This window comes from Aythya fuligula, chromosome 11 (genome assembly GCF_009819795.1).
Source record: "Aythya fuligula isolate bAytFul2 chromosome 11, bAytFul2.pri, whole genome shotgun sequence".
In the NCBI taxonomy this organism is placed as follows: Eukaryota; Metazoa; Chordata; class Aves; order Anseriformes; family Anatidae; genus Aythya; species Aythya fuligula.
The window spans coordinates 12,603,359-12,626,686 of record NC_045569.1 but is presented as its reverse complement, the minus strand read 5'-3'; positions in this window follow the sequence as shown (position 1 = coordinate 12,626,686).

Genomic DNA, 23,328 nt, shown 5'->3' with positions numbered 1-23,328 from the left:
ATGATTAGCAGTTATCTCTGAGAACTTGTAGGAGACAGGCAAGGCCACTGAAAAGCAGAGAAATAAAAAGTTAATGCGTAGTATCAAAAAATATATAAATTGAGGAGAAGAAAATTATAGGTTAGGCAGCTTAACTGCAGTTTCCTGGAAAAAGTCTGGAACAAATAAACCATTTGTAACCACCTGGAATACAACAAGGAGATTATGAGCAGCCAACATGGATTTGTCCAAAGCAAATTACATCAAAACCAGTCTAATTTCTTTCTAAAACAAAATAAAAATCTCTGACTTAAGGCATCTAATGCTGCCATCATGTCCTCCTATGCAAACCAGGGAAGTTTACTCTTTCAAACACCTGTATAACAGAAGCAAAATTATGGCTGCAACTTAGTGACCCACACATTGTCAAAGAGGAGAGATTATGCCAAAAGGTTGCACGAAGCACCATCTAGATGCCATTCCCCTCAAAATCATCACTAATTATTTGCTGATGGAAGAATGCACTATTAAATGCAAATATCACAAAGTGGAGCAAGAATGCCAAAACTTTGGAAGATGGATTAAAATTCAGAATCCTTGCAGGGGATCTCCAAGATGAACATGAGTCAGTTATGCTATTCTGCAGGTTTTCCTCAAAACAAACAAACAAAAAAAAATGTGGAGCATAAACAGACTTCAAGACACAAAAGTACATAAAGTGGGGGTTTAGGGCTCCCTCTGCCCTACCCTCCCCTTTTCTCTTTGTCTGTTTTTTATTTTGTTGTTTGTTTTTTTTTGTGACAATAGACCCAAACCACGTACAGAGAACATTATTAGAATAATAATATATAGAATAATAATATAGAATAATAGAATAATGGAAAATGTGATCTATGAAAACAGATTAAAAGAAGTGGTTAAATTTAGACTTTAGGAAAAGTCTTTCTAAATTAAGGACAGCGAAGCATGGGAATGACTTGTCTAGGGAAGCTCCAGAGAACCATTCCTAGAGGTCTTTCAGAGCAGATTTAGAGACATTAATTAGGAATGTCATAGGTGTAGCTGACATCACTTTCCACCAAGGAGACATAACAGGTAACTCCTGCAGGTCTCCTGGGGTCTTTCTGGGGGGAGTGAATGTACAATATTTTTATTTATTTTTTTACCCCTTTTCTAATCTCATCTGGATAAATTGTAAGGAATTTGTCTGGGCTTTCCAGACATGAGGTAGCCTTTTCCTGGCAAAAACCCTAGACCGACTACAGACATGTTATACCCTCACAGGGCACATATGCAATATATCGAATGTTTCTGCCAAGGACTGTTCTATATCCAGAAATCAACAGCACATGTGTAATAATCCAACACTTTTGGGAAGAATCAGACTTTATTGAATAGGCACTAGAACAACAGCGCAACAATCAGGAGAACTGGCATAAAATTACTTGAGTCCCAGAAATCCTACTCCTTGAATAACACAGGAATGAAACCATCTGAAGAAAGTTCTTTGTTCTCATCTCTAGGCATTACTCTACCAAAGAAGTACACTCTCAGCTGTGTGTTTACTTTCAGTTGATTCCTTCTCTGAAACAAGAGATTCCACCAACCTATGCCCCTGCTCTTCTGTTTAATGATTCTGTCTCCAAAATAGATCCCTCCATCACACAACTGAACTCGAACACTTAGTTATTATCATTCATAATGGGGGGGACAGGCAATTCATTTTTCCAGTTTATCTTAAACAAGGAAGAAGGGTTATATTCTCCAGTCTCAGAAATATTTCTATCAGAAAAAAAAAAAAAAAAAAAAAAAAAAAAAAAAAAAAAAACAGGATTTTCTCTAATGCCCACATAATTTGCAAAAGCTATGATCTGCACCACAAAAAGCTATATGGGAAACTATCATAAAAAAAAATTAAGGAACATTAGTGGATCTGATTGCCACAGGACAGGAATAGTGCAAATAACTATAAGGATAAAGGAAGAATGCAAAGATGACAATGTCACTATGAGAATTCATCCTGAACCATGCTAGAATTCTTTGGTTTGGAGCAGATAATCAAATCAGCATATTTGCTCAAATTACAGCCCTATGCTAGTAATGAATGCATTAGGTGACTATTCACACTCAGTCAGCAGGCAGCAGTTACATCATTGCTTTGGCCACGTTAAGCAAAACCATAGGAAACGTCTGTACCTAATTCAAGTAAATATGGTATCTTAAAATGAATGTAAGCACCCTCACTAGGAATATAATACAAAGAAACTCATAATAGGAGATCCTGAAAGAAGTTTCCAATTATACCAATCCCATGTCTATCAGCAGAAAAAAGTCTCTTTTCTTTTTTTTTTTTTTCTTAAAAAATAATAATAATAATAATAATAAAAATGCTTCCCATCAAGGTTTCTTGTACACGGTGGGAACAGTTCCTCCTAGGACTGAAACAAGTAACACCTCTATATATTTGCCAAAGGAAAAAGAAAAAAAAAAAAAAAAAAAGGCAAAAAGGCAGCTCACCTTGTTGCCCTACACCAGGAGGAATTATCTGCATGTAATACTGTACTCCACAAATAACAAATAACTAGTGCTTAGCAGCATAATGCAAACTAATGCTGCAAAACAACATGTATTTTGAAATCAGAAATGCCCATCCCTGTTCCTTCTCTCCTGTTGTCCACTTTATTGCTTTTTCCCTGGAACAGCAGCTAACAAATATCAGAGTGCTGCATAGAGTTCAAACACAAGGAAATATGCCAATAAAAACCACCAAAAGGGTGCATTTCTCTCTGTCCTGAACATGGGCCTGAAGAAAGACCTCTTAACTATTAACATGTTGAATGTGGTTCTTTGACATGATGCAGCTGAACATGGCTGAAATGTTACTTACTTATCTTTACTATTTCACTATTCTTGTCATGACAGCAGTCCAGTTCTTTGTTAGTTTATAAAGCCAAGTGACCCTACAGGCACGATCATTCTGAAACTGTTCCTGTTCCCCATCTGCTTCTGAAAGAACACATCAGAGGTCTCATCACCCACCCCTGCAGGACACCCCCTCGCTAAACAGAGCTTCATTATTCAATGGCAGAGATAAAGGCTGAGGGCCCTAGACCCAGCTAGTTCTTCTGTCTTACTGAACTGATCATCATCATCAGAGTTCTGATCTGTTCTCTAACTTTCATGGGTTTGCCTTTATTTATTTTTTTTTTTAAAAAAAAGTTTTCAACTTTGTATGTAAAACAATTATAGCCAATTTTCACCACACAAACTTAAAAGAACTACAATTACACTAGGAAAAAAGAGGGAAGAAACAGAAGTTGACATGGAGAACAGATGTACACTAAAACAATTAAACCAAAAGTATAGGACTTTACTTAACTTTGCAGGGCATAAAGTGCAAATGCTCCAGGAACATGCAAGGAGAGCTGTGCTTGGAGGAGCTGTTCTTTCTACAGGATTTTTAAGTAGCAAGGAGAGGCTTTAAATTGCTTCTAGGGATTCCTACTAACCTTGCTAACACACACTGCCCAGGGACATGTGTTGAACTGGCAGATCGTTAGGGAGCTTGGCTCAGCCCTAGGCCTGGCTAGTTCCAACATGCGCTGCTGTGCCATCCATCAGCAAGCACGAGGCCAAGCACAGCCCATGGATAGGCTGGCAATGGCTGGTAGCCCCAGTCCCAGCCACAAAATGAAATCCATCACAGTTAGTGCAAACTACTGCATGGTAAAAGACATATTTCAATATATTAAAAAACAAAAGTATTAAAAAAAAGATGAGCAGACAGAAGGGAGATCCTTGTCTTTCATTAGTTCCTTTTTTTTTCCCCCCTCTGATTATTAAATCAAAACTATCTTCTAAATTCATTTTATCATCTTTTATTGAATTTTTATATAATGTTTTCCATGGCCAAATTACTTCAATTTTTTCATTATTACTGCCCTATTTTTAACTTCAGTCTTCCCAGAATTTGGCTCACAGATTTAATGCATAAATCACAAGGCTACTCTGGCTAATCCTGTAACAGAAATATCATTTATAATACTTTGCATAGAAAACAACAACATTTTCTACAAATGCTTTATCACTGAAGCTAACAAATTTGTGGAAAAAGAACGCATCGTATTCTGCTACTAGTTTCTTAGGTGATTTTGGAAAAAACACAGCTTTCCCCAGACTCCAGCCTCTCAAGGGATAAGCAGTATTTATTCACCTCACGGGAAGCACAGTGCTGCTTGATTCATTAACATTTCTACTGAAGACATATAACATAGATATGCTAGGATGTAGATAGATGATAGACAAATCTTCATTTAAAGATTCAGTGTTGATTTGCTTGGTTAGCAGATGACAGATCGTATAAATCAAACAAAACCCAAGCAAGAGATAAGAAGGCAGCCCAAAGACTTGGCCTTGCAGTTTCTTACTGAACTCTCTATTTCACATTCAATTCAGAAGACTATCACTCTAACACAACCCAATTGCACGAGGTCCCAAGTTCAAGTCAGAAAAAAGATGCCAGACATCCACAAGCCTGCTGACATAATAAACAGCAGAGAAGATGCTGAGCTCTTTACCAGATCCGGATGTTAGCAGTCGCCTTTCAGCTGCTACAGACACCATTTGACAACTACATTCCTTTTATGTGAAGGCATGAAAAGGAGGTAAGAAAGGAAGAACATAGCTCAAGTTGCTACATTAAATGATTCTTTGTGCCTCTAGGAAAGAAGCAATAAAACTGGACAATTCTGAAAACATTCTATCCTATCATCATGAGGCAGGACTAATACGGACAACTAATTAGCAACTTCACGTTTACACTGTCATTCCAGAATTGCTTCATATCAATAGCAGTAAAAAGAAACCCACTAAAATGCTCACAAGTCATGAGTATTCTGATTTGTACTGGTGCCTGTTTTCCAATCAGCTCAGCTTTCTTAAGCCACATTTTCTAAAACTGTATTTTGCTGATGAGCATTGGTCTGTAACATGTTCTTGATAGGAAAGCTGCTGAGCATCATGATTCATTGCCCTCCTCCCCCAGTCCCAGCAGGAGTGACATCTCAAAGCTCATGCACCAGAGAAGGTTACATTTATTTCATTACACAGCATAAGAGGCCAGTGTAGATGGTTCTAACAGGCCCAGACCAGGAGACTCAATGTGTTGCTGCTTATTAATTATCATGCCATAAAATCTCATTAGAAACGTTAAAATGTAAATGTATACGGTTGGCTCAGCATTTAGAATTTTTCTTAAACTGCTTTGAAAAAAAAAAAATATATATATATGTATGTATATATATATACACACACATTTTTATTTTATTTATTTATTTATTTATTTTTACAAATCCCTCAGTGAAGCAGTGATGGTTCTCCAAAGATCTTTACCTTTGAAAAATACAGCTGCATATAGGATTGAATTTACTTTTACATCAGACTGTGATTACAAAAAAGTGTCCTTCCAGTTGAGAGGTGCATGCATCTTAACTTCCACATCACCAGGGCCAACCAACAATGGTTATTTTGCGTGTAGGGCAAGGAGAAAAAAGTAGTGACAATGGCTGAGATCCTCCCATTGTGCATACGTACATGGAAGGGGCCAACAATAACATATTCCAGCTTATGCTCAGCTGCATTCTGGGAGGAAGTCTAGGTGCCCTCTCCCCAGCTGAAATTTAACGCCACATTAGAGTGGGAGGTGAGGGGTGGTTATATTTTTCATATATTTGTGTATCTTAGGCATTATCTATGCTTTAAAATTAGTCTTATTCTAAATGAAGCTACTGTTGCTTTTTTATTATTATTTACAAAAACCTAAGCCCAGGGCTGTGTATAAGCAAATAGCAGAGTGAGTGGGAAACAGCAATCTTTCTTTTGAGGTTAAGAAGCCCTTGGTATAATTGCACCCTGTCCCTCCACAAAGAGCTCCTGTGGCAGTAGCATGGATCCCGTGAGAGGTAGTCAACAGATTTGCATATATTAAAGTAGAGAAAGCCTTTAATAAAGTGCATAACGTGGATGACACAACTGTTTGTGCTGGTATTTTTACCTACAGAGACATGCCTAGCCAGCTCTGCTCTGGGCAGGCCTTCCACAGCTATGCCCAAGCACGCAGGAAAATTTGGTACTAAGGTTTGATCAGCACTGTGAAATCTTCAGTATTAAACTACAGTACTACCTGCACTTTAACAAATGCTAAGGGCTGTGTGAGTGTGTTTCTAAATCTGCATGTCTTGTTATTTTAGCTTGGTACACACTGCATTTAACCTCTCCACAAGATTACAGTACAACAACTTCACCAAGCAGCTGGGGTCAAAGAAATCTGGTCTGACTATGAAACAGATATTTCAAATACCCTTTAAAGCATCTATAATGCATTCATTCTCACATTTAAATAGAGGTTTTAATATCATTTTCATTATGCTTCATTGTGCCTCTGAGATTAATACATCTGAAAAAGCTTAGAAAAGTGCAAGAATGTTATTTTCACTTATTTAGCACATTCCTCAAATATGATATTGCAACTCCCTGTGAAGTCACCTAGTAATCAGGTAAAGAAAATGGACCACAAGGAAACAGGAAAAGCTCAAAGTATTAAACCAACACCCAGTAAGTCAAGGAGAGTCTTTCATCCACCATAATGGCCTCTAGACCAAACTCTGGAGAGAGCTCAGTGCTTTACAAAGTAAGCTCAAGGTTCATGCAAAACTTTGGACCCCCATAAATTAACAAAACTTTACATGATCTTTACCTGAATGCCATGGACAAAAGAACAGTTCCATGATCTCTACTGTAGAAGGTGTTATGCCTTGTCAAGTCATAAATAAAAAGGTGTCAAAAGAGTGAAAAAAAATGGAAATATCCATGTATCATATTCTCAGGTAAGTTTGTTCAGATAAGGATGAAAAACTGTGGAGAACTAGGCTGAAATGAGCATATCTTTCAGTCCGAAGCCTGGAATACAATTTTACCAGCACCTATAAATGTTCTGGACATTTAGCAAGGTGGTTATTGTTTGTTTTTCTCTTCTCCCAGCAGGACACAGCATGTAAGATTCAGCTCTAGAAGGTAATCACATGTGAGTTCAGAATTTGTTTTCCATTAACATTAATGCCAATTCAAATGTGTAAATGTTTATAAGAGGGAAAACAGGCACAACCGAATTAAGCCACTTGAGAAGTAAGCACATACATATTCAAACTGATCTTTATTTGTTTATTTAAACAATCTTGTGCCTATTCTTCTCAACCAATCCACTTCACAGGGATTGTACTTTATCTGTTGCTACAGGTACACAGATTTTATTTTTCTATCACTATTAGCATTCTCGCTAAGAATTAACCATTTTAAAGTCTCCATAATGAAACTCTCCTCCTGAGCATGTTAAACCACAGCTGTGAAAGTCAGCAAGACTAAATCCAATAGTGGGTTTTCAGTCACAGCCGAGAAGCTTTAGACAGTCTGAAAGACAGAAGCTTAGAGATTCAAAGCCAGCTGTAAAAATTCTTATTTGAGTTCTCAATGCAAAGTTAGGCAGACCTACTATAACGACACAGGCTGCTGCCTCAGATTTCAAGTAGCCTCTTATTTTCCACAGTGAATTCTCGCTTTCTCCAAACTCTGGTATCACAATGTATTTCCATTACAAACCCTCTCAGTAATCCTATGCCTCAACCAGATGATGGTGGTGCAGATGGACAGAAGGAGATATACAAATGTATCTGTTGTAGGCTCCATGCATTAATCTATAGATTTAGAAATCCTAAAGCTTTGAGATAATCTCTGTAAAAGCAAATAATATAATTCTGCAAGGAAAGCTAGTCTGAGAACAGATGTACAGAAAGCAGAGGTTAACTACAATTATTCTAATAGAGATCTCTGAAAAAAAAAATCTTAAACAAATACAGCAAATCCTGCCTGGTGATTGGCTTAAACAGGACTATTTATTTAGTCGTTTCATTCTTTCCACCTAAGAATTGTTCACAAGAGTTCATTTCTAAGTGTACAGTAAACACTGTCCATTGTTCAAATGTAAATAGAAACCAGTAGAAAAATATTTAAGAGTTACCCAAACTAACACATTAGTGAAGCCCGGACTAACACATTAGTGAAACTGCAAGGAAAAACTAACGAAAGTTGTTCCTATTAAAATCAGATTTTTAAGTTAAGTCTGGGTTGTGCTCTGGAGACTGTGATTCTTGCAGTTTTATAATTTTTACATCACTACTTGTCAGCAAAACTCAAGGCCAGCAAGACAGAAGCTGTTCAGTTTTTTCCCTTTCATTTGCATCCCAAATTCTATGCCTAGATATGATTTGTGATACAAAATTGTAAAAGCAATCTATAGAAGGACTTGTAATTTTAAGAAAGACTTCCTGCTTTTATTATGAATATTTGACTGCAGAAAAATCATCAGATAGTCTCTTTTTACATCTGTCAAGTTCTAGCATTTGCAAAAACCATAACCAGGCCAGCTCAAAAATCCAAGGGAGCTAGAAGCCTTGGAAGTAATCCCTCATACATTCAATACAGTTCTTGATCCTTTTATACATGTTTATTCATTTGTTCCTAGTTTTGCAATGGTAATGAAAACCAATCTCAGGCAAGCTTTATCAGATTTTCATTGCAAATATTTACAACTGACGTGTGCTTAATTACAATTAAAAACAAAAAATTATATATATACTCCTTGCAGAGCACGTTCAGTATGAAAAACTATTTATGTACACTCTTCCTTGATCTCTTTGGAAAAGTCTGCCTTAAATAAGGATATCAGAAGATTCAGCTGAAATTATTTAAGACAAATAGGAAACTTGCTTGAAATTTTCATCATATTGTGGACAAACAGACTGACTCTAAATGAAAAGATGTTTATTTGTCCAACCCAGAAGCTACCTTAGTTAACTGATACATGAAACTTCAGTAAAGTGTTCCTCATCAGGAACTGATAAGACAACACCATGCCACAACCACAACAATAGTTTATTCCTACAGAGTACTTTCATAGGTGATTAAAACAGTGACATTTAATAAACACAGCTGCTTGTTAGAAAAGGATCATATTCCATTTTCACTGAAGGCTTGAGTTTTTACACCAACATTAATGAGAAAAACTGGCCAAGTATCCGGCCGACAGCACATGAAGGAAAACGAAAAAGTGATCAAAAGAAAGCTTATTTCAGCAAAATTACATAGCCATATGTTTATTATCTGCTTACCCCTTTATCTTAAACCAAACTGTACATACCCATACAGTTATTATTTTTCCTAGTGATGGTTTGTAATAAGATTAAGTGAACACGTAAACCTTTAAACATATTCCTCAAGTTTAGTTTATGAAATACAGGTACAATGGGGGAAGTGTCACATTCAAAGATCTAAGGGGATTTTTTTTTTCCACATTCCCCAAAAGCTTGCACACAGCAGGTCCAGCAGAGCTCCTCTGCTAAACAACAGCTTGGCTGATAAAAGCTCTTTTCCTAAAACCAAGACCCAAACCAGGGTGGCACACCTATGGTGGGATGCTGGTGAACAAACCTCTGTTCCGAGGCACTATTAAAAACAGCTTACATATTTGCAAAACTTTTCAGGGCAGCCATAATTTAAGCTTAAAACTAGTGACTTCTGGAAGCCAAGAGAAGCACAGACCATTTTTCCTTGCCATCCCAGCTAGCAGCTGCTGGCCTCTTTTCCCTCTGTTCTCACCCAGTGGAGAACCTGGGGCGAGTGAGGTGGCAGAGGTGCCACCAGTTGCCTGCTCGGCAGAGCTGACAGCAACTTCAGTGGACACCAGCAGCCAACTTGCATGGCCTTGCTCAGTTCGCCGTGTCTCCCTTGGGTTTTAGGATGTCCAAAAAAGCCACCAAAGGTCTATTTAAAAGAGCTTTCTGATTGTTTTGTCCATTCAGGAAGTCTATACAAGCCAAGCATCATTTAGACCAAAAAAATAATAATAGTAAATATATATATATGTATATATATATATACACATATCCCTTGTCTGTTGTTCTGGGGTAAAAAAAAAAAAAAAAATAAAAATAAAGCTATGTCTCTAGGCTTTATGATGACCATTTTCCACTGACAACCTCTCAAATTTAATTTAAAGCAATCAATTATTTTTCCACTTTTCTTGCTTCACATCCATAGGGACTGATGCGGTTGCACTAACACAAATAGCCCTTCTTGCAGCTAGAGATCTCTTCAGAAATCTTAATATTTCTTCTGTCGCTCATGCAGTGCCTTTAATACAGCATAACAAATTCTGTCTTGTTGGCTGTAGTTTTGCCTCCCCCCCTTTTTTTGGTAAGGTAGTTAGGAAACACTTAGAAATAAATCTGTGAGCCCTCCAGAGCAGCATATTTAATTGATGTTTTTTCCACAGACTGTACAAGTCATGTTTCAATCTGAAACAAAAAGACTGATTTAAGTATTTTTCCTTTGATATCAAACTGAGATCACTTCATAGGAATTTGATTATTTTGAAAAGAGACTGACTCATTTTCATCTCTAAAGCAATTCACAAAAATAAAACTATGGCACTGTTTTAACACAATTTTAAGGGTGACATTAGCTAACAGAAAATGCTAACATCTGTTAGAAACCTTCCAAAATTAAATGAAAATTTTAATTTACTGCATTTCAGATCACATATCTGTTGTTTCACACAGATATAAAATTTAGTGGACCTAATTATAATAATTTAGGAATTAATATGGGCTTTACACATGGATGATCTTTAGCTATTTAAAATTCATAACATTGTAACTTGCAAGGAGAATGGCAGGCTCTCCATGGCAGCATGCCATGATGGCGTTTCAGTTTATTTTAAAATGTTTGGTTAAACCTGACTCTTGGAAATAGTTAGGCTGTCATGTCAGCCCATACAAATGCACTGGTACAGGGCTAAGGAACAAAATCTTTTGCCTCACCTAAGAAATGTAAAGCTTGATTCAGAACAACTGCTTACAAAGGCTGTATGGTCTTCCCAGGAGCATAAAACAACAAATAAAATCAGGGCTTATTCTTTCACATTGCGGAAGGTCTCCTTATTCCACAAGGTGGTTCTTTGTTGATTGTTTTTAATACTTCTTTCATATCACGTCTGTCCAGCAGGACTTCTGGAAGGGAACTACGAAGTGCATGCAATGTCTTGGAGCCTAAGATGCTGTTTCTGCAGTATTTCCCTCCCATTCAATTACATATTTCTCTCAGTTACTAAAAGTCAAGGTGCCATTTTAGGACACGACCAGGCTAAAAAGAGAGCAAAGCACACTGAGTAGCTTAGCTGAAATCCTTTGCTACTGGCGTGATGCATCTGTTGCAGGTTTTCTCCTGGACTGAGATAAGGTTGCAGCTGATTCATCTACAGATGAATACGAGAAAGCTTAAATTGGAAGAAGGGATTAGAAAGAATTTCTTGGTTAATCAAAAAATCTTCAGGCCTTTAACTGATGAACTGAAAATGAGATATGCCCCCTCATGTGACTTTCTGGTTTTGCAGCAAGCAGTATTTGCTTGGAATAAAAACTCCTCAGTGTTCCCTGTTTACTGGAAGAAATTGCTGTTGGCCAAAGCCCTGTGCTGCAGACCACAGACCAATTCACCTCCAGGACTACGTGTTGGCCTGACTGCCAGCATTTACCAAGGTATCTGAGCTGCCATTATGAGATGCGTCCTTCCTCTATTTGTAGAAGTGAGCCTCTGACATCCTCCCAAGCTCAGGGAGCCTGGTGGCAAATGACCCACTTGAACAGATGTCAGCCCTATCAGCAGCTGTGGTCTGGTACAAAACAAACAAACAAACAAACAAACAAAAAAAAAAAAAAAAAAAAAAAAAAAAAACACATGAAAACCAACAAGATTTGCTCTCCTCACTTTGAGATTTCTCTCCATTACAGGATACAAACTTTTCTGCTAAGATATTTATAAACTCTGAAATGTCTGTGCCCCACTTTGCTCATGCACCCACATTCCTCACCTGTAATGCCCACAGGTGGCAGCAGCCCACAGATTCCTGTAGGGTTAAACCTCACTCTATTTGCCAGAGGAGGGAACACCACCCTGATGAGGATGAAGCATAAATCAATGGGGCATAACAAAGGTTCCAAAATTAGTCTGTGATCATCCTATTTTGCCAACCATTTGAGAAGCACAGCACCAATATCTCAGTGCATGTTTTCTGTTTTTCTATCTGGCAGAAGATACAAAAACTGAGCTACTCCTCAAAGCATTTTCAGGTGTGTTTATTGTTAGCTCCTGGGTTTCTTACTTTTCCCCTAAGAGTCTTCAACTCTAGAGACTGAGGGAAATGCTTAGGGTGACTCACGCCTGCACTTTACTAAAAGTACACAACCCTGTGCTTCTGCAGCTCAAGGCACACTTTATTTGAAACAGACTTTTCCTAATAAGTTCCCAGAAAAAAAGTGTTAGAGCTGCAGAAAACTGAAAGCCTGTGATCATCACATCTCTAGATTTCATAACTTATCCTTGTGGTACTTTTTGCACTGCAATCCTAAAGACACTCAGAGTTCTGCACCACCTCACCAAGCCTTTAAGCTGGAGGGGAACTAGAAAGCACCTTCAACATGTTTCAGCCTAAGATGCTATTCTTTGGTGTTTACTTCCTATTTGTTAGCATATTTTAATACATGATTTTGTTTATATTACACAGCTCCATGTGTACTACTGCTACTGAAATCACAGTTCCTATTAAACATATGTACACTTTCTAAGAAAGACGTGTAAAATATTAAAGTAGCTTCAAAACTGGTTGATTCCCTTGAAGGTTAGTCATAATAAATTAAGGAATATATTTCTCTAAATACTGCCATAAAGTTTCACTGAGTCACTGTCCTATGGATGCCTGAGAGACAACAACCAGCAGGATTAGCTGTTTTTACAGTAAATCATAAAAACACACAAAGTTTCAGAAGTAAATGTTAGCTAAGATGTTCAATTACGTACCTCACACCGAAGTATATGCAATGGTATGATCCCTGAGAATTCACCTCAAGTCAGAGCTCTGATATCACATAAAAAGAACTAGGCACTGCAGAAATAAGTTGTAAATTGAGGTGCAATTCTGCACCTTAAACAGCATTTACTAGTCACAAGAACAAAGATTATTCACTGCAACTGGTACAGAAACAGCCTCTCAGCCGGGGATATGTTGGCTTCCGAATCAGTAACAAAGCACTACCAGAGGAAGATATTAAGGGATTATATTGGAGACTTCATCAGAAAAACAACATATTGTGCAATGCGACATTCATCATACTTTGCTGTTATGTTCATCACCAGCTCAGCTACTGAAGCAGACTTCTAACAGCTCCTCTGGAAGGTTCATTCAGTTAAGGGGCTCTTCCGCAGTGTTTCTCAGGCAGTTTGACACCAAACATTGTTCCAGCACAGAGGCGAGGAAAGAGATCCCTTCAGTTCAGGGATTTAGTCAGTGTACATGGAAAGCTTTGGAAAAGTATTTGTAAAAAACAACAACAAAAACATTAGCTCCTACTTGCAGTTGTCTTTTTCATTGTAACAAACTCCCAAAAACAAAAATAGCAGGTTCCAGCAAGATACCTTTGATTAGTTCATTCTGCTGCTCTGGCAGCTTGCAGAACTCCTCTGTAATACATTCATAACCTGCTCTTGAATCATTGAGTTAATACTGGCCTCAGCTACTTCTGGCAAGATGTTCAAGGCCTCATGAACAAGTAGCTCTCTCTGGAGAAGGCTATGCAATTTAATTAAAGAAAGCTTCACTCAGAAAATAAAAATAAAAATCCAGATTTTCTCCTTTTCTGAAGTTTCTAATCGACACAATGTGTATTTTAAGCTATGCTGACATTTTCAAGATAATCAGTATCTGAGACTTTGCTTTTAAAGACACAAGCCTTGGCCTGCACACTGACTGCTGGGGCAAGAACAACACAGCTCAGCAGCACAGGTGTAAGTTATTGCAGCACACCTGAAAGAAAAATTGAGATTTCTTTTCATATTGCATTGAAATTCATGTAAAAACAGTGGCTTTTGGCTGATCACTGACCAGAAATCTGCAGTGACAGAGAGTATTCTTAGACAAACAAAAACCAAGAACTGAAAGTTACCATAAAACTAAATTCAGAGTAAATGCACAACACTGGAACCCTGTTATTTTAGAAGTCATTAATTGCTTGATACATTCCATAAAATCACTATAAAAGTATGCCTAAAGTTTAAAAATTATATATATATATATACACACTAAAAGTAACATCTTACTTCAGATAAGATTTCTGCACAGTAGAGAAAAATGCCATTGCAAACAGAAGAGATGGCACATGATTAAAGTTACAAATGTACACAGAAATAATTAAAAAACCTTATTTTTCCTGTAAGAATGACTTGCACTCCATTGATCTGAAATCTACATCACAAAGCTGGATTTTATTGTGAATCCTCTATGTAACTATTTATACCCTCTACACCAAAGCTAAAGAAAATACATTTCATGCTAGCTACTTTTACATCAAGAGACGGATTTAAAAAAAAACAAAACAAAAAAAAAACAAACAAAAAAAAAAAAAACACCCTTACCTTTGCATTTCACAACAATAAACTAGTCAGAAGGTTCTTCTCCTGACAAATTTATTGATTATGTCTTGTAGGGATCAAAGCCTAATACATTTCCCAGAAATGGAACAATTATGTTTTGACAGTACTTAAGCACTTACAGGTATTAAGACAGCAGTGTCTCAGAGGTGTTTGAGTCTTTGTCATAACAGGGCAAAAAATGTGTGTGTGTAACTGTACAGGTCACAGTCTTGCTCTCACTTGCCTCATTCTTTCTGGTGCGTTTCCCATCTTCCTGCTACTTAACCATAAATTACATACACAGACCTACCAGAAGCATTGTTCCTTTTGACCTCACACAGATGATTTTATGCTGTGATGACGCCTGCAGCCTCCACGTCTGCCCTCTCCTGCATTTGGGACCGTCCTATAGGGTTGTGGTTTGGCACCTGGAGGGCAGGCAGCCCCCAAATGAAGGGTCACAGTGCTGCCAGGCATTACCCTGCAGCTACCTCTGCCTGAGGCAGACAGGGTCCCTCCACCTTACACCCAGCTCACCCTTCACAAAACCCTTCACCATTAGACATACCCAGCAAGAGCCTGTGCTCAACACCTGTGTGACCTGGAAGATCTGCTAACATCCAACAGCAGTATCAGGTAAAATCTATCAAACAGAGAATTACATGGAAGGTTTATTGACAGATACATGGCTTTTCCTTGAATATTTTACACTTAGAATAGGTTGACTCTGGAAAATTATATGGCAATTGGAGAGCTAACACATGATATTACACAAGGGAAGACACAGCTGATAACAAAGAGGACTTGGTGAATGTCTCAAGCTTCAGTGGTTTTCTTAACGTGGATTCAATTTTATTAAGGATAAAAAAATTGATTCATCCCTGCATTTCAGCACCCAAGTGACAACTTATGCTATTTATTCTCATTTCTGCAGTACCTAGGCACCTCTGCTAGGCTTCTTAACACATGTGAGGCTTCACATGCTGGGTTGCTATATAAGGGGCAGACATCTGGAATAGCAGTTCAGAGGCGAAGGAGGGATTGTCGTCCTGGTGTTCTGCCAAGAAAGGCATCTTCCACTGAGAGGTTTCAGGAAGAGGTTTCACTTACTCCAGCTACATTAAGTCATCTAACACATAGCTGCACCTTCTCCAAAGGACTTCACTTCTCTCAGGTAATCACAGCTGCAGCATTACTACCTCAAGACTAGTGAAGAGTTTCAGCCAGCTAAAATTGCCTGGCTGAACAGGAGCAGACCCAGAAGCAGACTGAATGTCATTTCTTTCTGATAGCTTGAAACTTTTACTCTCTCCTTCCTCATTCACACATCACACTGTGAGAAAGACAATGGAATCCTTCTTCAGTACCCATGTAAAATTACTTTACCCATTTAAGCATTTTATGAATGAAATCATTTAGGAAATCATTATACTTCGCCTTTGGGTAAATGGGCTAGCAAGCTTGAATGAATGTAATTACTTGCTTATTAGTTATTCTCCAAGATGGATAAAGGTTTCTGGAAAATAATCTCTCTTCTCATTGTTCCCCCACACAATGTCATCTACCCTTCATCTCTTCTATGACTTCCTACAGAATTTTCTCCACATTACTTTAACCCCAGGAAAAATGGTTTGCTTTCTCCAGGTCTTCCCCACCTATTCCACCACAGCAGCAGCAGCAATCTCATCAAGACTAGTGCGGGCACACTGGTAACTCTCATAAGTACAGTGTCTTCAAGCGCTGCTCAAACATGACAGAGGAGGGACAGCAGTTATGGCACTGGGCACACAGGGCTATGCCCCACAGCCAGGCCTGACCTAGTTCTGAGCCAGCTCGTTCCAGCCACATTTGCAAAGCAGTTCAGGTCGGCTTCTCCAGAAGAGTGGAGCACTCACAATATAGTTAGTTGCAAGAACACAAAACCCTAGTGGAATGGGCTCTAGCTGGCTTTTTTTTTTTTTTTTTTTTTTTTTTTTTTTTTTTTTTTAAGTTTATAAACATTCCTTTTTATCTACTACTGAAGATGGTAGGGTTTTTTTCTTGAAGCCATTAAGCTCCTCAGATGAATTAAAGTACTACAGTTGTAAAATCTGTTGTAAAATCTTTGCAGAATTTCTGCTTGCTTAAATTAGCATTTGCATTGGGAAAATGTTGTAACTTTTGTTTAAAATAAAAGCCATAATACAAAATAAAAATTACCACAGAATTTAAAAAGTCAAATTCATTATTTTGTTTGGCTTATATTAAATCCAGACAACTCCTAATAACAAGCTATTTGTAACAATTAAATCTGTGCACTTTTGAAAAAGGACAAAAATTTGGTTTTAACTATAAGTTTTGCACTGAAACATTTGAAAATGGGTAAATCCTAACTTAATACAACAAACACTTGAGCACATATTTAAGTTTCCTCACATTAGGCTAGTAAGACAAACTGTAAAACTGAAGTAAATCTCATGTGTGTTTGCGTTACTGTAGCTTCGGGCCCGTAACAATAAAATGTGTTTGCACAGTAAAGGGACTACACACTATGCAAAAGCGCAGAGAAGACCAAGGAAACCAGATCTAATCTCACAAATGAACTGTTATTAGCCTTCAGTTAACACTTAACTATGTTTGAACTTACAACCCAATTTTTTTCTTAACATACCATTTGAAACACATGACTGGACTTCAGGCAACTTAATGCAGTGGGAAGCGTAAATGCATAATGACTTTCTGTTTCAAGTCCTGGATGTCTAATATTGCTTGCAAACTAACATGTTAAACATCAGAAGCACTTTCTTTAGTGCATGCCATCATCCTTCTCCCTCTGAAGGAAAGGAAGACTTGCTCACTGCCTAGCAGCGACTGCAAGGGAACCAGAGGGTATTTTCCCTGTGTTCTTTGCAATGTAAGAAGGAAAAAGAAAGCAAAGGTGAACTAAAAAGCTGCTACTGAACAAAAGCTTGTTGGAGTTAACACGCCTTGATGCATTTCAGAAACTCAGACTCATTTCACCCATACAAACATCTTTCAAAATGAACTGGAATGAAGTCACGAGGAGACACTGTCATAACTGCATGCAACGACAAACTTAAAGCAACAACAAATTTATTCTAGATTCTTCTGTTCAGTCCTGGACAAGTTTAAAATTTCTCTTCCTTTGAAAGCAAGAGAGAGTATTGATTAAAAACAATTCTACCAATCTTAAAAACAAGTAGCACACTTTCCTTTATGCTTATACTCTTTGTAAACAGTTTACAAGAGCAAAAAATTCCTGTGGCTGGTTATGATTAAGTCACTTGGCCCACAGACAAAAGTCAGGCCTTGTATTTTTCATAAGGAAGAGCAAACCTCTACAGAAACAAGAAGACTGGATCTGAGACCAAATTTATAAAGGATGCACAACCACTGGAAAGATACTCTAGAGCAGGCAGCCAAGTACCACCAGTGACAAAAGCCTTAAGGTGGAGCAAAGAAAACATTCTATACATATGTGACCTACTGCCTCACTGTTTAGTTAGGAGGAGCCTTTTTACCTCCCATCTGACCACAATCAGGAGAGTTAGAAGATGATCAAAACAGAACACGCTTTTCACCTTCATCTATGCCTAAAAGGCATTTGAATATCAAATGAATAAGGATTTAGCTTGGAGTGTAAGCTTAATATTTTCAATATACACTGTACACTGCATACCTGTACAGTACATTCAAGTATTGATTTAATATGACATAATAGTTTTGGTAGACGACTCAGACCAGTTCATTGAAGACAAATCCAAGTATTTAAATATATGAAATGTCCCCAGATTGTTAGGAAAATACACCAAGGTGACTTCCCTTGAAGTGAGTACTTCTGTCAATGGATTTTAAGGGTGGTCACTGTTTCCAGATCCTGGCTGCATTTTGTCAAGGAAAATGATTGCTTTGAAGATAGACCACAACAATAGGAGCTTTTCTTATCTGCTTAGCATAATTAGTTTTACTGTCTGCAGTAACCATGAATCTATTGGTGGTTGGTCAAGTTCTGTAAGAAGAGCACAGAAAAATGAGATAAATTAGTCTTTTGCTGGGATTTCCTTCTTGTGTGCTGTAAAACAATTATAGTAGTGCCATTTTAGTTCTCAATTAGCATAAAACCACTTAGAAACATCCGTTGTAAATAGCAAGCTGTTTATAAATTGAGTATCAGTATAAGCAGTAAAATGAGTTATGTCAGAGAAACTCATGGATAAATGCTTAGGTTATATACTAAATTGGTGATATATTTTGAGGCACAGAGCTTCTAGGATTATGTTTTAGAAGTACTAATGCTATACCTTGCAGTAGTTCAAAATACCCACTTTCCAACTGCCATCTCAAAAAGTTCACAGATATTCTGTATTAAAGCAAACCAAACTGAAGAAAATTTGTCCTCCTGCAGATGCCCTGAAAGAAATAAGCTAAATCCATTTGTTGGCCTAAAAACATGATAATGCACACAAGATAGTTTCCAGAAAGCGCTCTTTCAACTTCCCAGGATCTAAAAGCTCATTTTAATCCTACTATCTCCCTAGCACAAGGGCTGGGAGCAGACCAGCCTTCTGGCTAGAACAACAATTATTCCTATTTATGGAACACCAACAGCATGCATAGTGCTTAATGATGCCATGGCAATAACTTTGAGCATAGGAAATAAATGGATCAAGATCTGGCCCATAAAAGGTTGCTTGGAAGACAGATTGCCCCAGCTTAATCAGGTTTTATGCCATAATGTTACTCATTCTTTGCTGAAGATTACAAGACAGGCTGCAGAGCACAAAGATTCTTCTTGTTTCTAACTTCATTTAAAAAAAATATCTTCCAGTAATATAAAATTTTCCTCCCCCTTTTGTTCAACTTTAGACCGGATGTCACCTAAAAAAGCTGTGGGCAGTGACTTCTTCAAAAACTCTTCCTAGTCTGAGTAAGCTCCAGTACACTTGAAAAAGACTCCTCTTACATTCAGCTGTCGCATGTTCAGTGCACGCTACTAAACTCCACAAACTGCTGAGCAATCTTTACACTGCAAAGGGCCACTGCTCCCCTTCCTAAGATGCCAGGGTGTTCACACAAGTCAGCAGCTGCGCAACCTCATCCATGCTGTATTCAGCCCTTATTCTGTTGCAATGAAAGTCTGCTTTAATCAAGCTTTTTAATAAAATACATATTTTCTCCAAAGTCAATTTATTACTGAAGGGAAATATTGTTTCTCCATGCCCCTCTGTGGATAGCCACCTCAGCTGAACCTTTTATGACTCAGTGTCATTCAGAGAACAAAAACAGACAACACAAATCCACCACTGTTACATTTTTGCAGGCCAGTAGAGTGGTATGTTATGTTAGCTGCCCTCCCAAGCAAAAGGTGGTTTGGTAGTTGCACTTATTTTTAAGCTACATCTCACACCCAGATTTACAAATAATTGATAACAACAAAAGCAATGAAGTACCGCTAATTCAGCATGGTCCTCTTCTCCACTCTTCTTTTGCCAGATTTGCTTTCACATGCACATTAGGAGCAGTAGCCTCACTATAAGTGCTCCCCAAGCTGTTGAGAAACATATGCCAGCTGTATTCTTCCATCCTCCTGATGACCCTCCCATTAGCTCCTCCTTGCATCAGCCAGTAGCAGAGATCAGTTTTGAGTTCAGCATTTGGGAATAAGATATTTAAATGCAAGTATGTATTTGTAAATGTTTGCTTACAGTACTAAAATTCAGCCTACAAGAAAATTGGAATTAAACCTGAAGCAAGAATGAGAGAACAGTGAGGTTTAGACATCATGTCAGACTGCATTTAGGAATAGAAAGTAATTGGTGGTACCTGTGCTGCTGGGGAACATCACGCTGTTGGAATGAAGGAGAAGTAACGGACCTGATTCTGTGTTACTCTGCTATATTTGGCAGTGACCTTTAAAATATCTTGTATTCCTCATATACGAGAGGTCATTCAGAGAGCTCTGTTGCCTGCTATAAACCAGAGCAGACAAATCTTTCTGTTGCAGACTTGTTTCAAAAATTTCACTCCTGTCCTCCTCAAGCATCCCTTTGGTGCTGGCTCTTGGCTCCATGCAGGTAGCGAACTCTTGTCCACCTGTGGCTGAAAATGGATCTGGGAGCCAGAATGCTCTTCCTTAATAAAGCTCACACTCTAGGGTAACCTAAGTCATCTTTTTGATGAAAAGTCATCACCTCTGGAAAAATCTCTACATCTAAACCTCTATAGGAGGTTTAAACAATATGTGGAGATAAAGGAAAGTTTTTCTAAAAAGAGAAATCAGTTTCTCAGACACCTCTTTGACCAAGACTAAAGCAGGAGAACATTCTCTCCCTTTAGAAGCACACAAAGAGGGAAAGCATGGCCCATGCAGCAGGAATAAAGCCGTACAATACATACACAGGCTCTCTACAGTTTCCACAGCCCCACCTAACCACGTAATGCTGAGCTTTATCTGTTTACAGTGCTCAGCAATTTGCCCATCCCAATGCTATGCCCAACTGACCACAACGCTTACAAATGCAATTTCCCCCCAAAAAATAAAAAAGTTCCTAGTTTGGGCTCCAAAACACCTTGTGAGGTTCTCCCACAGGACGTACTCTTAGGGAGTTTTCAGATCCATTTATGGCCACTTGATGTTATGGCAAAGTAAAAATAAATCAATCTTTAGCATACCTGAAAAACATACACATGGCATCGGGCACTTAACATTCACCCAAGGAAGTGAAAACAAAACAAAGCAAGAGGCTCAAAACAGGTGCCACAAGGAAAAAGTGATTTTCTTTGTCATTTTCAGATTTTTCCCAAACAACTTGTGTCAACTCACTGGAGCCATAAAAAGGCCATAAATCAAACATATGCAGAGATCATTGAAGAATGCTAGAGTCAACATTATGAAAACTAAATGCCTGGCATTAACTGCTAAAATGGAAAGAGATGCAGTCATTTAAAATGTCCTATGCCCAAATGAGGGTTCACCACATGTGAAGACCGCCTGCAGTTAAAGGCATTGCCCAGGTTTATAGAAATAACTGCGCTGCTTAAGTATCAACCTTCTGCCATTAACAATTGAAGGGGTGTTGGTGTTTCCATCGTATGCCCTAATTTCCAGATTTTATAATGATTAAAACAAAATGCTTGAGGTCAGACATGGGCTAACAAGATTTTTTAATGCCTTATTTATTTATAATATTGGATTTTCATATTCCACAATGTACAAATTTATTTCAAGTTATTTTTTATTTTCCTTTTAACATTCAAATTTTACGAGTTTTTATTTGAATATTCACAGTCAACTTTTTTCTACTTAAAGGATAAATTGCCATTACCATGCAATGTCATATGATTTCAGTCTTTTAAAATAGCTCGTAGGCTGATACTCTCCAACAACAAGCTCTTGTGTTAATTTTTTAAGCCTAGGAATCCAGGACAAAAGCTATCACACTTCTCCCATCCCTGTAATTGCTCAGCACCTTTAAAAATCAGGCCACTTTCACTGAGATGTCTAAATATAGTTTTAGATGCTTAACATTAGGAACTCAAATTGGAAAAAAAAAATGAGGTCAAAATGATTATATAGATCTAACTGGCATTCAGAACTAAATGAATATTCAAATGGAAGTAGATGCTTAGGAATTATTTCTTTCCTGAAATAAGTGTTTTTATTTTATTTGCAATATTTTAGAGCTTTACTACCTAGACAGCTTGCCCTCAGTGTCTGAAATACAGTGGTACATCCTAGCAGGTTTGCAAGCTAAAAAGCCCCATTCTGCCACCCTTCTGATACAAATGACTGCATTAGGAGTGCTTGAAATGGCTCAGCAGGAGCTGCAGAGGCAATATTCCAGCAGGTGCACTAATTTGCTGAAATGCAAGGCAAATTGCCCCCATACCACAACAGGAAATGATAGGAACTGGAAGCCTTAGTCATGAAAAACTATAGATTAGCAACATCTTTCTTTGCAAAGCAGAAATCCCTTTTCCTGTTCTGCATTACACTCTACAGGAGCCAGAGCACTCTTTCTAACCAGGTGTGATACTCCCTACCAGCAAGTGGATGATGGTACTTGCCCCATCTGAAGGCTCTGAATCTGATCCAGGCTCTGGAGGAATTTGGAGTTATACTTTTTCTTTTCTTTTCCCCACATTAAGCCATAGCTCAAACTTTTGACAGCTCAAGTGATACGGTCATGATCAAACGGAAACCAAATGCATCTTGCTCAACCTCAGCTGAACAAGAAAAATATTGTACCTACAGTTAATAGCTGGGCAGCAAAAGAATGGCAGTTCTGGATTATAGAAGCCACTGAGCATAATAAGAAAAGTACAGCCACTGCTTTTATGTATGCATATATAAAATATTTCAAAAAAAATCCCACAACAATTCCCTGCAGTTACTCCCACCATTAGGATGATTCCAGAAATATCACTTTATGCACAAATGCTGGCAAAGAGCAGTACGATGCCCACAGAATCATCTGTAAAATGCAATCCCTAATATACAGCAGATGAAGGAAAAAGTGCATTTTTCCCCACTTGTGGTTAGTCTGGAAGTCTCAGCCCAATTTTCCTAACTGACATTACATTACTCTGCAGTTATGCATTTGCACTTTAATGTTTATCTCATAAATCTTGAGCCATACTCTTTGGTCATGTCTGCGGAATATGTGATGTAATCTCAGTAGATGTGTGCAATTAGAAAGATATAATCAAAACCCATAACCCAAAGGAAGATCTTTTCTTTTCCAGACTTTAAATTCACAAGCAATATTGAAAACA